This window comes from Protopterus annectens, chromosome 5.part0, assembly GCF_019279795.1.
Source record: "Protopterus annectens isolate FY-2018-M chromosome 5.part0, PAN1.0, whole genome shotgun sequence".
In the NCBI taxonomy this organism is placed as follows: Eukaryota; Metazoa; Chordata; order Ceratodontiformes; family Protopteridae; genus Protopterus; species Protopterus annectens.
The window spans coordinates 439,137,367-439,154,022 of NC_056735.1; positions in this window are offsets into that span (position 1 = coordinate 439,137,367).

The following is a 16,656-nucleotide window of genomic DNA, read 5'->3' on the forward strand; positions in this document are numbered from 1 at the left end:
CAGTTTGGAAAAATCGTTTCTGATAGTTCGTTAATCTTAAAACTAATGAGGATGCTATCAGTTGTTTCAATTTGCAGAAAGCTGATTCTGCTTCTGGTGTCCATTGTAATGAATCTTGTGCTGCCATAGGCTTCTTGTATATTAAGTTGGTCAGTGGAGCAGACTCCAAGGCATAGTTTGGAATCCAACTCCGACAAAAATTAGTCGTACCTAGGAAGGACATCATTTCCTTCTTGGTAGTCGGTTTGGGTGCTTGTAATATTGCTGTTTTCCTGTCTTCATCTAATATTCTGCCTTCTTTGGATATTACATATCCCAGGTATTTAACCTGTTTTTTCCAAAGTTGCAGTTTGTTTTTGTTTACTTTGTGTCCTTGAGTGGCTAGAAATTGTAGTAATGCTATGGTATCTTCTCTGCATTCTTGCTGGGTGGGGGCTGCCAGCAGAATGTCGTCTACATAAAGTAAAATCTGGCTGCCTTTCGGTGGGATAAATCCCGCCCAAGTTACTTGCCATTTCCTGTGCGAATATTGTTGGACTCTCACAATATCCCTGTGGTAGTCGCATGTATGTATACCTTTTCCCCTGAAATGTAAATGCAAACCAGTTTTGGCTGTCAGGGTGTATTGGTATTGAGAAAAATGCATTGCTAATATCTACCACAGAAAAATACTTCTGTTAAGGTTTCAAATCATTTAATAAGGTGTGTGGGTCTGGCACCGTAGGTGCTCTAGGTATAACTGCGTCATTTACAGTTTGTAAATCTTGGACCATACGCCATTCTCCATTTGCTTTCCTAACAGGAAATAAAGGTGTATTACATGGCGAATCAGGAGATTCTATCAATACTCTTTCCTTAAGTAAGGCTGCTATTATAGGTTTGATTCCTACTTCTGCATCCTTTCTTAAGGGATACTGTCTCTTCTGAGGTCTAAATGCTGACTTTGGCATGATAGTGACTGGTCCTGCTGTGCAAATAAGTCCTACATCTGATTTCCCTGTTGACCAGAGAGTCTCTGTTATGCCTCGTAAGGCTTTTTCCTCTTCCTCTAGTAAGAGTGCTACTCAGCTGTCCTCACTTGCCTGCAAGTGCACAGCTGGGTGTGTCTGTGTTATCCAATTCAACTTCTGCTTTTGTACTCCCTGTTCTGACAGTTCTAATTCTGTCTGTTTTTCCCACCTTGTGACTTTTTCTCCTAGGTCTGCCCACCTCACATTCTTATCTTTAGTTAAACTAACATGTGGTAATCGATTAGATTTATAAAGTGCTAGGAATTCCTGGGGCAATGAACAGCTAGCTACACTGTTTCCTTCTGTGTCCCAGTACAGATTACGTAATACTAATCTGTTAGCATGGTTTCTAAACAGTTCTTGCTCATATTCTTTATCAGGTCCTGGTATGCTACAGTAATATAGAGTACAATGCAACAAATGCTGTTTATCAGTGTCAAGAGAGGGGGATTTACTGATGGCTACTTTCATCAGTTCTTCAATTACTGACCCTGGACCAGTCGTAACCAAGTCCTGGCTGTACCAATAAAATGTTTCACCCTCCGGTCGCACCACAAAAGTATCCATTTGTTGCTGTGCTTCCATACCTTGCATAGTTGGAACTACTGCTATGCCAAATATCTGCATAAGGTCTCTGCCCAAAAGATTTACTGGGCATTTTGCAGAAACAACAATTTTGCTCTTTTGGGTCATCCCTGAAACAGGATCAGTTATTGCTATGCTATGGGAGAGTGGCTCCCGATACAGCTGTCCATTAGCTGCTTTTACCAATATATAGTCGAGTGACTCTGAGTTTTCTGGTAGTTTGGAAGGATGTATCAGGGTCCGTGAAGCCCCTGAGTCACACAGAAATTTAACTTCCCTCCCTTCTACCAGAAGTGTAACTTCTGGTTTTGTGTCTGCTAAATAGAGCTCTAGGCTCAATAATGCCAAGTCCAAAATTTAGTTTTCTTCACCATCGGTGATTTCTTGTACTTCCTCTATTTCTTCTATCACATTCTCTACTCCTTATATCACATTTGCATTTGTCTTTTCTTGGTTATTTCCTTCTAGTGATTCTTGACTATCATATAGTCAGTCCTCACCCTCCTTATCTTCTGTGGCTACCTTTTTGTTTTGCCTGCAATCCCTTGCTAAATGTCCCTTTTTCCCACATTTAAAACATTCACCCCTTTTCTTTCTCTCTTCAAACTCCTCTGATCGTTTATCAGATTGTTTGTTTCCCTGGGCATTTTTCTTAGCCTTCTTCCCAGACTGTACTACAAAGACTTCTGCTCCGTCTTCTACTGCGAATACTTGAGTTTTCTTTTTCTTTTTGCTATTAAAATGCCTTTTGGCATGTCTTGCATATTCAAGTAATGACTGTAATCTACTCGTACGATGATCTACCATGTGCTTTGTAATGAAACTACTTATGGGTGCAATACTACCCTTCAAAAATGCATTCTTTAGTTGTTGTTCATATGGGGAATCATGTATTCGGTCTTCAGGTACTTGCATTCCACAATGGTTATTAAAACACTCTAATAATCTAGCATAATATCTATCAACAGTTTCACCTTCCTGTTGGATGCATTGATTAATGCAAGTCCAGTCAGCCCTAGGCTTCCATTTCTCAGAGATTCGGTCTGTCAGACCTTTCACTCTGTTATCCAGCTCTGCATTGCTATGTGGGAGTGGCTTATGTTCTGCATCACGGGGATTCCAGTTGCCACTGATCATGTGCCAAACTGGACCTATGATTTGTTTGACTACTTTCTCTACTTCCTCTCCATTTAAATGGTAACTTAACCTCATGCACTGTAAGTCTTCTAGGAATTTTCTAAAATTAACTTTCGGATGGGGAATTCCCTCTGTGACTTTCCAGATGTCTTCCGTTGTCCACGGTCTATACACTAGAAGAGTTGGGTCCTGTTCTGCCTGTGGATTTGGTACTTCGATGAGTGGGCATATCTCTTCTTCACTCATAGCTTGTGAATTTTTATTTATTTCATACAATTCAATATCCCCTCTTAAGTTACGTGTTTGAGACCTAGTCTCGACAGGATCTCTGACAAACGGTTTTGATTTTGCAGGGACTGTTGGATATAGCGGAGGTGGATCAACTTGTCCACTCACTTCATATTCTGGTAAGGGAAGCGTAGGGGGCGGAGGGGCCGATGCTATTACTAGGTTATTGTCTTCCTTGTCTAAAAACATTGCTTTTGAATTTTTAATCTTTTGTTCCCTGCGGTTTGCTTCCTCAAGCCACCTGTGTGCCTGAGGAACTCCCAATTGGCGTTGCTTTTTTACCTGACCTTTTGCGTCTGTTTTAAGTTGTTTGACAAGTTTGATAAGTGAAGGTTTATCTAATTTGCTATCAAATTTGTATTTATTAACCCATTTTGTATAGTACCTAACGTTATCGGCACGTTGTAATTGCATATATTTCACGTCTTCGGTTAATGGCGGATCTCGGGATGTTTTTGTGCACTTATTTCCCATGTTGTCTTAACCTAGTTAGAAATTGTTATGCAACCCTTCTTGTCATGTGGTACCATGATTTTCTCTTTTTCACAGTTTATCTAGAATAACTGCCTACCTATCCTGTTTCCCTGATCTATGACAAGACAGCAATCTTTTTTGTCCCTGATTTATATAAAATCTCCCTGACAAAAACAAATACTGTAACAAGTCCCTGATCCGAAACAAAGAAAAGGTAAATTCCTCCTTACCTGAGCCTCTGTGATTGATCATCTCACTGCTGGAACCATTGACTCGTCCTCCAATCGCAGATCAGAAACAGTGGCTGGCCTCTTTTGAACGACAATTCAGTCGGAGGTCTTACAGATCAGAAGAACCAATGTGGCCTCTTCCCCATATGGTTTCATGCCACCGGGCCCATCTGACCTGAGCTAGAGCGAGAGTATCTCGCTCAAAGGACCAATCTGTCAAAGGAAAAATAAACTTCAAAAATTATCAATACATGGCAGATTCAGGTTAAGGCACTTTAATCTTGCAGCAAGGAGACAAAAACATGTTAATACAGAATTTGTCTAACTAAAATCAGGAAGTAAGGTCTTTTTTATACATTTTCTAACAAGACATTGCCTACCAAGCTGATGTAACAGATCACAAGTTTTAACATCATTACTTCATAGCAGCTGTGTGTCCATGATTTTCTACTTGCACTATCAATTTTATGAAAAACTTCCTAAGAAAAACAACGTGGCCTTGGTGACCACCGGTTAGATACAGCTTCCCACTATGTTATGTTACCATTCAAGGTACTATAGCTAAATCGAGCACAAAGCAAGTACAGATTCTTCAAGCAGTCTTTTGTTTCATGTATCTCTTCTTTTCCGCAGCTGTGCATGTTCTCATAACACGAACAGAGCTGATTGTTCATATTCAATCATATTATAGAAAATAGTATTGTTCTATTCATACACTATTCATTCATTTTCCTGACCTAGCAGATAATCACCTGCTTCTTAGTACATTTTCAAAAGGCATAAACATGAATTTTGCTGTGCTAGCAAATACTAGGTCAGGGTGCATCTTGCAGTTTCAGAAAGCATACTATGGTGTGAAAAATCATCTTACAATTTCATACAGAATTAAGCTGTACATAAAATAGAATGAAATGTGTTAACTCTTTTTAGCTTCTAATAAGCACTAAGCATACATATTAATACATATTTCTCTAACAAACCTATTAATACCAGGGGTCCACTAGGATGAATTGTTTTTGTGGTTTGACATGGGTTTACTTCAGTCTGGTACTGCCATTTCTATGCAGTTGTTTAAATAGTTGTACAGGGCATTTGTGAATGCCCCTGAATAGGTTTTTGTGTTTTCTGGATTTGGGGAGCTTGGAAACTAGCCATGCTGTTCCATAATGGGGGTAATTTACCTTAGAGAAGTTATTAAAGTTTTTGCAGTTGGGGGGGACTATTTTTACCTTTATTTCAAGGAAGACTGCTTTGTGATCTGATTTTATCAGTTAGAACATTACACTATGGGGAATGCAACACTCTACCATATTTGTGATTACCAGATCTAGGGCATTTGCTCCCCTAGTGGGAGTGTAGACTAGCTGCTCCAGGGCATTTTAATTTACAAACTAAAGAAATCTTTGGGCTTGCATGTTAGGAGTCATGTATGGCTCTCAATTAATGAAGGGACAGTTAGAATAACACATGACTATGGTATTGTGCTCAATGGTGAGTGATTTTTGTTACTTTAGGTATCATGTATGGATTTCCAGGTTCATGGTGGGGGTCCTGTAGCTAGCAAGAATATGGTAATGGATTTTTCTCATGGTTATTTGGACATGGAGTAGCTCAAGCATGTCATATTGTTTGAGCAGCTTTGAGGTGTTCTTTTCCTTTATGTAGATAGATACACCTCCACTTTTTGCTCTTTCATGTTCAGTGAGTAGTCAGAATGTATGAAAGACATTATAGCAATTCACTGCCAGAATGATTTCCATGGCTTTGAACTATGTTTCAGTAACAGCACAGATGTCAGCATTCTCCAGGGTGATGACAACTTCCAGGGAGTGCAGTTTCTTGTGAAGGCCCCTAACGCTGAGCAGTAACACCTTTAGCTTCTCCTGAGTAGGAAGGTTTGTCTGTTTTACAGTACCTAAAAAAGGCACTACAGGAGTTGATAATGTTTTGTCCAATATCTGAAAGCCTAGAAATGACAGGTGAAGACCATCCCAAGCAAAGCAGCATAGCCTGTCAACCATATCCTCCCAGGCTGACAAGTTTTGAACCACTTTGGAATGATACCAGTTGCTAGGCCAATTGTTAAAGGAGATCATTTTCTGACAGTGCTGTGGCATCATCCTTGGAGATGGCAGAATGTTACTCAATGTTAGGCTCATCCTTGCCTCTGAAGCATATTCTGAGAACTCAGTCATCTTGTTAAAATGTGAGCACCTCCACATATGTGGGTCTATGTGTGTAGTCATTTGCAAGTGTGATGAGTGATGTGTGAGTCACTGACAACCTGTTTGTAGCTTTATGTGTCTGTATGTGACAGTTTAGCCTCCAGTGTCAATGTGTAACTACATCTCTCACATACAGTTACAATGCCTCAGGATATACATGTCTTCCAAGCTGTATGCAGAGATAGCAGGAAAGTGTCCATCCATGGTTGCAGGTCCTAATGTGTACTTGGAAGGATAGGAGTGGAGGGTGTTTGTAACCAGATGAGGGAAGGGTGCTTACTTGTTGTACTCTGCAGCTAACCTAGCCATCGATGCTGCCCAGCAACAAATCAGATGTTCTCTGAGCAGCAATAGTCCTGAGTGATATAATAAGGTAAACAGAGCAGTAAACTTTTACAGTATAATAAAAATAAACAATGTTTTCTGATGTTTGCATCTGTACAGGGCACTGGCACAGCTCCGTGCAAATTTGCCAAATGTATACCAATACTCGGAATACAGAAAACATATGACAGGGTGCATAGAGAGGAATTGTGGTATTGTATGAGGAAGTTGGGAGTGGCAGAGAAGTATGTATGAGTGGTACAGGATATGTACAAGGGTAGTGTTACAGTGGTGAGATCTGCAGTGAGAGTGACAGATGCATTTAAGGTGGAGGTGGGATTACATCAAGGATCAGCTCTGAGCCCTTTCTTATTTGCAGTGGTGATGGACAGGTTGACAGACAAGATCAGATGGGAGTCGCCATGGACTATGATGTTTGCAGATGACATTGTGATATGTAGTGAGAGTAGGGAACAGATTGAGGAGACCCTGGAGAGGTGAGGAATGAAGGTCAGCAGGACTAAGACAGAATATATGTGTGTGAATGAGAAGGAGGGTAGAGGAATGGTGAGGATTCAGGGAGTATAGCTGGTGAAGGTGGATGAGTTTAAATACTTAGAATAAACAGTTCAGAGTAATGGTTAGTGTGGAAAAGAGGTAAAGAAGTGAGTACAGGCAGTGCGGAGTGGGTGGAGAAGAGTGTCAGGAGTGATTTGTGACAGACGAGTACCAGTAAGACTGAAAGGGAAGGTCTACAAGAGGGTAGTGAGACCATCTATGTTATATGGGTTGGAGACAGTGGCTTTGACAAAAAGGCAAGAGTCAGAGCTGGATGTGGCAGAGTTAAAGATTTTAAGATTTGCAATTGGTGTGGCAAGGATAGACAGGATTAGGAATAAGTATATTAGAGGGCCAGCCCAGGTCAGGCAGTTTGGAGACAAAACCAGAGAGGCAAGATTGCATTGGTTTGGACATGTGCTGATGAGGGGATGCTGGATATATTGGGAAAAGGATGCTAAGGATGAAGCTACCAGGTAAGAGGAAAAGAGGAAGGCCTAAGATAAGGTTTATGGATGTGGTGAGAGAGGACATGTAGGTGGTTGGTGTGACAGAGCAAGATGCAGAGGACAGCAAGAATGGAAACAGATGATCCGCTGTGGTGACCCCTAATGGGAACAGCCGAAAGAAAAAGAAGAAGACTCAGAATACAGAAAACTGATTACTAAGCCCTCTGGCCAATACAATGACTATGCTTCGAACCCTTTTGTATGCTTCTCAACTCAGATAGACCAGGTAAATTCCTATTGCCACTAGGGGAATATTCCCAGTCCTCCTAATGAAAAAGCACAACAAAATAGTGTCCATAGTGAAATGCCACCACAATCAAAATTAAAGATACAGATACAGTGGTGTACTTTAAACATCTTATAATAGTGGGATTATTCATTAATAGTATTTCACTTTGTAGAAATGAATGCAGAGACACTCAATTGTGCAGAATTTATAAAGGCACAAAAACAAGGTAAGATGGTTAATAAGCCATCCAGCCAATAAAACAACTACATGCAGAAATCTGTAGTGTGTTTTCTCAACCTATACAGTCCAGACTACCACCTACTGCCACTAGATGGAAAGCCACTATCCTCTTGATATAAAAACACCGAATAGTGCCTGATAAAGTGTAAAAATACATTACTTTGTCCAACAGCTAGCTAGATAAGAAATCTTGAGCAAGTAAATCAGTAGAACAGACAATGAGAGGCAAATGCACTTCTTTTTTCAAAATAAGCACAAGGAAATACAAATAATTTAAGATTTAAACAGCGGTGTAGAAAGGGAGGAGCTTATGAAGCACAATTTACAGTAAGGGTGGGCATCTTAAAACTATCAAGTTTAAAAAGCAGCTCAAGGGAACAGGTGGGTGGATGGAAAAACTAACTAGCAGGGAGTCACCATCAGTGCTTGTAGTTTTTTACAGGTTTTGAGTCTTATTAGAAAATACAAAGAACTAGAAATCCCTGTATATTTAAGTCAAGAAACAAATTAAAAATTTGTAAACAACATTTGAAATATGCATCCTATGTAATCCAAATATCTATCTGTCACATGGAAAAGAAACACCAGGGCAAGCAGTTTTCTTAATACAGAAAACAAACTGAAGCAGGTGAAACAGAAAGCAGCTATACCAGTTAAAGCAACTCACAGACAAACTAATAAAGATTTACTTTCCTCACCCAGCAGGAAGTCACCAAAGTGCTTGTAGTTTTTGCCAGTTTTGAGTCTTATCCAAAAAGCAAAGACCCAGACATTTTCTGTGTATTTAGCTATCGCTCAAGAAACAAATTAACCAATGGAAATAAAATGCACATGCAATGTACAGCCCATGTAATTTAAGTGTCTGTCTGCCAAACAGAAAAAAAACACTCAGCCAAGCAGATTTCTTAAAACAGAAAACAAAATAGAGCAGGTTAAACAGAAAGCAGCTCTATCAGTTTAAGCTACTCACAGACAAAGTAATATAGATTTACTTTCTTCACTCAGCAGGGAGTCATTAACAATGCTAATAGTTTTTACAGGTCTTGAGTCTTGCCAGAATTGACAAAGACTCAGAAATTCTGTGGGTATTTAAGTATCACTTAAGATTACTTATAACATGTATCACTTAAGATTACTTATGACGCATGGCTAGAGGCTGTGCAGAAGTAGGATGATAGTCAGTTATCTCTCAAAAGAGAACAATTTGCTTCTTTTGCAATAAAATAGGAGGTGCACTCATGGTAGGTAGGATATTCAGTTTACTTTATTTTTAGGTATGAGTTTATTCTGGATGGTAATGTCAGGTGGGAACTGCTTCTCTGTAGTTTTGCATTAACTTTATTTGTAGCTACTTGGTGAGCTGAAGTACAACTTTTAATGACCCAAGTGAAGAGTCTGAAATATTTGCTTTTCTGATTTAGGGACTCTATACACTATATAAAATAAGAAGTTATATACTGTTTCTAACTGTTCATGTGATGTTTAAAACCTCTTTAAATGAGCAATGTGAAAAGCTTTATACATTCATTTTCCTTATTCAGATGATCTTTGTATGTCGATGCATAATAAAATAAAAATAGAAGATGTTTGTTTTTTCTCTCACAACATCTACATTTTTGGTGAGCCATCGTAAAAGTGCAACAATACAATGTGGGCTTACCTCCAACTTTCCAGGTTGTCATAGAATGTCCAGATTTTTGCTTCATATGTTTGGTCTGTTCTTCATAAAGTGTGTAGCTTTCTGACAAATTATTGATGACTGAAGTCACCAAATAATGATGGTCATTTAAGTTTCAGAATTCATATCCTTTGTAAAATGCATGCTAGGCCAAAACTTTTCATTTTAGCAAATTTTAAAGGTTATAAGATCAATATGTAAAGTTTGTCTCTGTTTTGGGGCCTTTGTCACTCCATTATTTTTGACTTTGCCCAGATTTCTTTTGGTTGAGAGGTATGCAAGTGGGAAAGATCCAAAATTTGTCCACTAACCAAAAATGTCCTGGCTCCCTCTTTAACTAGCATTTTTGATGCCACTTACCATATGTACCCATTGGATCCCCATTTGTAGCTTAAAATCTCATATGATTGAAACTCCTTTTCCTGAGATGAAAATTGTGAAACCTTGAATACACATGTGATGCCCCTGCACTGGCCCAGTAATCAAGTAGTCTCAATCCTCACTACTAGCACCAATAAGGGATGTATACATTTTGAGGATTACAAGTACACACACAGTAAAGTCCAATTTCCCTTAAGAGCACACAGAGATCACAGACAGTCTGAGGTGAGTTCTCTCTCTTTCTCCAGATCCCCAGTGAGACTCACCACTGGCACAGCTACAGGGTTGAGATCTCAGCTGAATGCCCAACTCAAAACCTCCAGCACCCTCTCTGTCCAACCAGTGCTTTGTGTCCCTGCCAAGTAGCTGACACACACACACACACACACACACACACACACACACACACACACACACACACACACACACACACACACACACTTTGAGATTTGATTTATACTCAAACACAAGCACACACCTGGGGAAGGCTGGCATAGGTTTAGTAGCTATGTCCCCTTCTGCCCAGACTATAAGGTAGTACCAGCTGCCACCATCCACTACTTATCAACTACTTTTAAGGACCTTACCAAAGGGTGCCCGATCTTACTGTGTAATGTTACTATTATCCAAATGGTAAGTGTGAATAAGACTTTCAAAGATATTTAAGAGTGGCCTGTACAGTGTCATCAAATACATATGTAAGTACCATAAGAGCTTAAATATCTCTAAACAAACCAGCCACAAATAAAAGGTTAAATATATTTAATAATAAATAATAAAAGAACAAGACAATACTCAAACAACACAGTAACTACAGAGTTCAGAATCACAGTAAATGTTTTAAAACAACATTGCAGGACAGCCTCAAATAAATACAGAAAAACATCTAAACTAATCTTTGCTGTGGTGGTGGTGGTGCTGCAGTAGTGTTGTCGCCTCACAGTATGACATTGTCCTGTTCGATTCTCAGCTAGAGCGTCTTCTGTGTGGAGACATGCGTGAATGGGCGTACCTTCGTTGAAGGCTGTGCATCAGAGCTGGCAATTCAGCACGTACAAATCTACTGCCAATCATTAGCGGACCGGAGGTCCGCTGTGGCGACCCCTAACCAGGAAAAGCCAAAAGCCACAACATCTAAACTAATCTTTGCTATATTCCTATCTGTAACAAAAAGATACTATGCCCTAAATAACTTACTTACAGAGCAAGGCAAATGAGGATGAGAAGTGCTGAATGGATGTTTCTAGAGCCAAGACAAGATACAAAATGCACAGCCTCTGAGAGAGTTCCCAAATTAATATCAAAACATTACTGCTCTGTAAGCCTAGATGACATCACTCTTTGTCATCTGCCTTCAGTTCCCAGGCTAAGAGAAACTTAACAAAATTTAACATTTATCTGTGAAAAATACATATCTCTCAGATGTTTGCTCAGAACTAGAAGTCATAAAACAATTAAATACTTTTACATTTTAGACCTAGTAATTACTTCTCTCCAAGACAATAGAAATAAACTTCTAACTCTAAACATTATGTCTGCTTGCTGCACTGAAACTACTTTTTATAGCACATCATAAGGCACTTTTAATTTCAACTTATTTTCTTGAAGTTTTGCAAATTAACTCTGTACAGATGTTCCAGCTTCTACTATTAAAACATACATTTGCACTGGTATATAGTTTATATACATTTATGTTATTTTCCAGTAGGATACACTGTGGTTAAATTCTTGAAGTCCGGTACATAATATACAGTTCAACACACACCTGTGCACTAGTAGTTTAATATACACATAACATATAGTTCTCTTACGATTGTAAGACAAGCATATGAGTCATATTAATATTCACAAATGATATATGATTATTTACAAAATTTTGGATAGCTGGTCTGGTAGTATCACATTTCTATATAAATCATATTAATATTTTCAGGTGACATATAATCATTTATAAAATTCCAGATAGCTGGACTGGCAGTATTTTCCTGGTGTCACAACCCCAATGACAATTTTTTTCCCAGGCTAAGTAAACACTTGCACAACATGCTCTTTTATCCGCAGTAGTGTGATCCCAAAGTTGGTAAACATAATTAGGGGGGTATGGGTGGCACAGCTCCCCAGCTAGGTGAGTTTGATTTACTATGGTGTATGTGTTTTAAGTTTGGTCAAGTGTTTACCTACCCTGGGAAAAATTAGCTGTTCAGGTATTCAAAGTTTCGTGTTATCTTGCGAAAATGAGTTTTAATTATATGCGATTTTGAGGTTTAGAAGTAGATCTGTCCCCATTAGGACATACAGAAATGGTTGTTTCTACTGTGGTGTTCTAATTTGACAGACCATGGCATACTCCAACATGTTTTGCAGACCCAATTTCAGGATACGATTACAATATTTCTTTTTACTTTGCTGTAGTAAAGTTAGGAGTAAGGATGATATTTATTTTGCTTGAACAAGATCCCAAGTAAAAGAAGATATTCCCCAGGATTCATGAAGCTCGGCGCAAGGCCGGCGTTAGGCTTGTACCAACCGTGTGGCGTGTAGATGGCGCAGTAGCACCATATGCATATTAATGAAGGTGCGCTGCCGCCACAGCCACATGCATAGGAAACGAGCACGAGTGCATGGGGTGTGTCGAAGTGCCGCACGGACGCGTGGACATGTCGGCTGTTGATGTGCAACCTAAAATGCTTGAATATTACAATCTGCCTGCAATAGTAATCACACCTGTCAGTGTCCGTGGATACTGAAACATATGCAAAGCATGCAAGACAGTTCTTGTGAACACAAAATTAAGAAGCAAACACAAATGCACGTTAGCGAATATCGAGTCTCCATCCCTCGAACAAATGACATTTAAAACCGTATGCCCGTATTCCAACGCAGTGTAGATAGTTATACCAAGTGGAAGTGAAACACATCATGTGAGCACACTGCCAATAGCTACGTCCAGCCCAATGGTCAGGGTTACCACCTGTCCCACATTGTGAGGGATAGTACACACCTGTGCAGTTGTGTCCATACCAAAACCATTATAAATGTAAAATATCCTGCGACCGTATGACATAATTATGTCCCGCATCACATGTAATAGTCACATACAATAGTTATTTCCATATGTAACATACCACATGTTACAAGAAATAGAATAAGCAAGTAAATGAAACAGAAGGAGCATATAAACTGCTACAACAATAAGCTAACATGTAGGCATAAAACAAAAGTATTATCCGTAGTACTGACCATGGGTATGTGTTGTCCTGTAGAATCTGATTTGTGTCCGGAATATATCCCATCCTGGCCATATGAAAAGGTGGCAACCCTACCAATGGTCAGAGCATTCTGCCAAAATCCACCCATATGTGGTCCAAGCCATTCTTGTCAGGATGTGTCAAAGTTGAACGGGTATTACCCGGGTGTACCTACCATGTCATGAAAGATAAGTATTTGCATGTACCTATGTGCATGACGTACAGCATGTGGAAGGTGAAAAATGCCAGGGTAGTCCTCACAACCATACAGGTACCTGACATATGTAGTGTGTGCAATGTGTTCCCTTGACCGTGCCATGGGCCATCAACCAAAGAAGGGATGGATGGAGTGTCAGGAATATGTGTGTGGTGGGGATGGGTAATGGTATAATCCACAAAGGCGAGACTGTGTTGGATGCATAATAGGTGAACTGGAGGTGTATGAGGGAGCAGCGGGTGAATTAACACAAAGAACAAGCATACACATCCGCAATACAACCTGACAGGCCATACTGTAGAACACAATCACACAAACATATGAATATTAAAATGTGCGATATACATGTACAGAAATGTCACCGGCACATACCCACAGAATGGTTTGGACTGAACTGGCCCATCCAAATGCAACACACCTGGATGCATAATTGAATACCCATCATCCCCTCTACAGCACACAACCCGCCCCCATTCCTGAACGTCCACCAAATCCAGCCATACTCGGGCTACTAGCTTGGCGCAGCCATATCTACACATAGTGACCACTACTCATATATAGTAGACAGTGTTACCCTTGGCAGTGTCAGGATTGCAAACTATGTAACCGTTGCATGTAAAACCCTAACACATTTTCGTAAATCCAAAAGAATGGACAGTATTTGGCTTGTTCAATTTTTGGATATCCCTCATGGGATAAGTATCCTGTGTAAACATCAGACTTGGCATCACAACACGATGTCCAGTTCTGTATACGTCTGGACACAATTTGTATGTGCAGTAGTGGTTCATGAGACTGTTCAGCCTCTAGACGGTCATGCAGAACCTACTACCCAGGATCAAACACCTGCCCGTGATGCACATCTCCCCAGATGAATTATCGAGAGAATATATTGTACACAGTCGCATAGTGGCACTTGGAAATAGGGTGATTAAGGTGCTGACATAAGCAGGATACCGCCTGACCCACTGTGTGAGGGACAGGCACTATTTGTTGTTGTGTGTCCTGACCAGGAATGATACAATGGCAAATGTCCTGTGATTGTAGAAATAACTATGTACCATACTTCATGTAACAGTTGCCTAAAACAGTTATTTCTGGATGTAAAATTCGTAAATCGTACAAGAAACAGAATAAGCAACTAAAGTGCTACAGGAATAGGCTCTCATCTAGGAAAATAATGAATGTTCTAAACCCTGTACTGACAGTGGGTATGTGTTGACCTAAACAATCTGGTTTCCAGAATATATCCCATCCTGTACATATGAAAATGTGGCAACCCTACCAATGGTCAGAGCATTCGCGCAATAACTGGCCAGCCTCTTAATCACTCACAAAACCAGTGACCTTTGGAGGAAAGGTGTTGAATGACACTTTAATGACTAATGACAATAATTAAGAGTAATGGATGCCTTTTAACTGCAGAAAATAAGTATTAATACATATGGCTCTAAATCTGTCAACACGTTTCAAGTTAATAGTACTAATATTGTAGATATGTCCGTGATTGTCCCTGATTTGTCATTGCCTTGTCCCTGTCACTGTTGAAATTAGTCCATGAGTATTACAGAGGTCCATACACATATGTATAGCAACCAACTGTCACATTTGTTGACAGTACTATTGCATACCTGTAGTGACGTCATAAGTGATGTCCAGAATAATATTCATCGTATATATGAATGAATAACATAGTCAAATGTGAAGGGAAACACCCCTCCACCCTATATTATGTAGTGCCAACATAATAATCTGGTCAGAGGTGGCCAAACCCCTGCATCTTTAAACACAGGTATAATGTTAAAATTAGGACCAACTCTGTCCATGTGCTACATCTGACATTTGAACAGGTACAGGACAGTTCCAGTCACCAGTTGGACAAGCCTAAATCCGGATCACCACATGAACACCCTGACAATCAAACACATGTATGTGCCAGGACTATAAGCTTTGGAGTTCTGAATATGCTTGGAGTGAGTAAACATGCAGCACGGGTCCAGAGCAGTAGGGAATAGAGAATGTTGCATGTGTAGTACTGCATTTTTCCCAGCAGGAGAATTGATGCCTGCTATGTAAGTGAAGCAGTGAGGCATATATTAGGGTAGCTATGAACCATGGGTATACATATAAATGAATCAGAACATCAATAGTGTAGTGGTTAGAGCATCCGCCTAACGTAAAGGCATTCCCGGTTCAAGTACAACTATAGCACATATCATTTTCTTGTGTAATGAATGCCTCTGTGCTGTAAAGCCAACATTTAAACATGTAAAGATGAACGTGTGTTTCGTATGGGGCCATTAACCGGATTCCATCAGTCAAAGTGGTGCTGTTATAATGAATAAGGCACACTTAAGCACAAAGAAGTGGCAGTAAACATATGTAACTCACAATAAGGATATGCAAGTGCACCTGCGTGGGTGTAAGCAGCTCCCAGCTTAGCAAATGTATGTTGTTTTGTACAGATGTAACTTATATATATATATATATATATATATATATATAGAGAGAGAGAGAGAGAGAGAGAGAGAGAGATGTGTGTATAGATATATATCCACAGACATAAAATAAAGAAATATATGAAAAAAAAAAAATATATATATATATATATATATATATATATATATATATATATATATATATGTAGAATGAATGCCGAAAGAAGAAAGCATACACAAGGGTTGTGAAGGGAATCTAGAGCAACTAAGGTATTATATAGTGCTTGCAGCGTATGTCAGATAAAGCTGACAAGAGTGAGTAGAGCACCGCTATTCACACCAGAGGCAGGGTTATACCAGTGGGCATAATATCGTTGAACTGCTACATCAACATTACACACAGATGGAATGTAGTTCATGTTGTGACCACCTACACTTGTAACCAGCAAATGTTCGTAATCCATAACACCAGGAAGGGCACGTATGTGCAAATATAAATGGCGGGAGACCCTGTGAATACACGGGGTGGTACAAAATGTGTGTAGGGCCGCTAACGCTCTGGAGAGGGCAATGTGTAAAGGTGAGTCATGACTGCGATATCAGGTGGATAATGTCTGTTACACGTGGAAACTCAGCACGGGTGGGCTGGAGAAACTATGGCTATGCGATTATGGAATCAGGAGTGCCAGGGTCGGTTGCGCCGGTTGCAATGGAGTGGCCCGTGTAGGTCAGCTAGTACGTAGGTGAGATTCTCAGCTAGAGCGTCTTCTGCATGGAGACATGCATGAATGGGCGTACCTTCGTTGAAAGATGTGCATCAGGGATGGCAGCTCGGCACGTAAAACCTATCTGGCAATCATTAGCGGACCGGAGTTCCGCTGTGGT